Below are 2,290 nucleotides of genomic sequence, written 5' to 3'. Positions count from 1 at the left end.
AAAAAAAAAAGAGTTGGCCTTCATGTATCCAGTGGGTTGGAGGGGTAACTATTTTTCTTCTTTCTCTTTGTTAGGGCGTTTTGTTATTTCTGTGTTCTTGATGTATACAGGGACCAGGAAAAGCAAGGTTGGAGAAAGTCAGTTCTGGATACAAGTGTACACTGGCAACGAAAAAATGGGAATGAAATCTGGATAAGACTTTCCCATGCTCTTCTACCTGCAAACTGCTCTGACCTTTGGGTTACCATCAGAGCAGGTGTCTGTGTGCCGTATCTGGTTCCCTGTAACCCCCTCTCTTCCTCATCAGATACTCTCAACCCTTTTCTCTAGGAGCTAATAATGTAGAAATCAGAGCAGAGAGGCATATAGTCCGGGCTGAAAAGATCCTAAGGTTTTCTAACCTCACACCAAAGGTAACTACTACTTAACACTAATGCCTTAAGCAAAATGAATCCACCTCCCTTTCCAGACCTTGGCCATCTTAGACAGCAAGCTCTTTCACTTAGGGCTGTAAATGCCTGAGGAGAGATGTCTTCAAGAGACAGACATGGAGGTGTGCCATGTGGCTGGCCCTTTCTCTGCCTCTGCAGAGATCACTTTTGCTCATAATTAAAAAGCATCAGGAAAATCTAATTTGGATGCAAATCCCAGAATACCCTTGAGCTCAGCCCGTTTGTTTCCCTATTTAGGCAATTTTCTATGTTTTTATTCTTTCTTTCAAAGAACATGCGTAGGCTATCCCATGCTGGATATGAGACACACGGTAGTATGTCTCTTCTGGCAGCCATGAAGCCGACAGCAGCAACAGTTGCCCTAGCCTTTGTATTCCATTTCCCTGCTCCGTGTTCACCTTAGAGAGGCTGGCTAGAGCGCGCTTCGCCGTGTCATGCATATCTGTATGGAAGCCAGCAGCCGCTGCCCAATCACCTGATCTAGCCTTTATTTGACCAGTTTAAAATGGGGAGAGAAGGTTCACATGAAAATGAAAATCACCTGAGTATGTGATCCACTCCTAGTTGGGGCAGCCCCTCTGGAGAAAGCAGAATTAACATCAGAATACAAACAGCATCAGGGCAACCCACAACAAATTTCTTTTGAAACAATGTTCCCATAAACACACAGCAAACAGTGTGGTTCCATTCCGAAGGGCTGGAGAGCTGGCTCCGATGTTAAGAGCGTGTAATACTGTAGGGCTCGTGAGAGGTGGAGGGCCAGGAGGATCATGAGTTGTGGCCAGCATGGATATATGGGGAGACCTGGCCTCAAAAGGCTTTTTAACTAAAAATTAAAAGCACCTGTGCTTCAAAAGCCACCACCGAGAAACTGGTAGGAAAGAAGGAAGGTGGTGGGCAGAGAGAAGAAAGCATAGCTCACAGCCCATCAGAGAAGGTTCTTTTTGCAGCAGATGGGAGCCACTGTGGAGACCCATGCAGTATCCAATGCAGAAAATAAGCAGCTCTGAGAACCCAGATGTTTCCCACTGGGACAGCATCGGAAGAGAGGGGCAGAGAGATTGTAAGAGCCAGGATGCTTGCTGTGGGGTGGTCTCTTCTAGACGTGACGAGGGTGCTGTACCCGTCAAACCTCAACAATGCGGTTGCCCGAGTGAAACCTGCACAGTGACCATTCCAGCACGGATGGGGGAAATCCCGCCCCTAGGTGAAGACTTAGAGCCCATCAGTTAATGCATGCTAAGGGAGGGAGAATCAGTTTTCTCCAGGGATGAGCCCCCCGATAAGTTACCTAATCCCAAGGAGCCAGCTCTAAACACAGATGCACAGGAGCCAGACTGAGTGGATACGGCAGGTTAATGAAAAGATAAGTAATTGTAGAGAGAATGGGAGGGAACAGGTTGGGCAAAGTGAAGCAGAAATGGGAGTGAGGTAGATGCAGTGCGTTCATGAATGACGGGGGTGGGGCATTGTAAATTAAAATGAGAAAGTAAAAATAAAAAGAGAAAGAGACTCGGGAGGAAAGAACCTTCAGCGGGAGATGACTTTGGGGCATTGGACGTCTGATACGGGACTTAGACAGTGCTACAGTCTAGATATTTGTCCCTCCCTCACTCGTGTTGAAAATTTGATCCTGTTATTGACATGTTACTCTGGGGAAGTCCGGGATTATATGAGGTCATCGGCGTAGGGCCCCTGATGGCATTAGTAACTTTATACAAAGAGAAGGAATCTGATATACTTATCCGGTCCTGGCATGTGACGTCCTCTGCCGTGTTCTGATTTGGAATGAGGTCATCATCAGAGGCCGAGCAGAGCTGACCAGAGCTGGGGCAGTG

Source organism: Rattus rattus, chromosome 4, assembly GCF_011064425.1.
Source record: "Rattus rattus isolate New Zealand chromosome 4, Rrattus_CSIRO_v1, whole genome shotgun sequence".
NCBI lineage: Eukaryota > Metazoa > Chordata > Mammalia > Rodentia > Muridae > Rattus > Rattus rattus.
Note: the sequence above shows the minus strand (reverse complement) of the source record.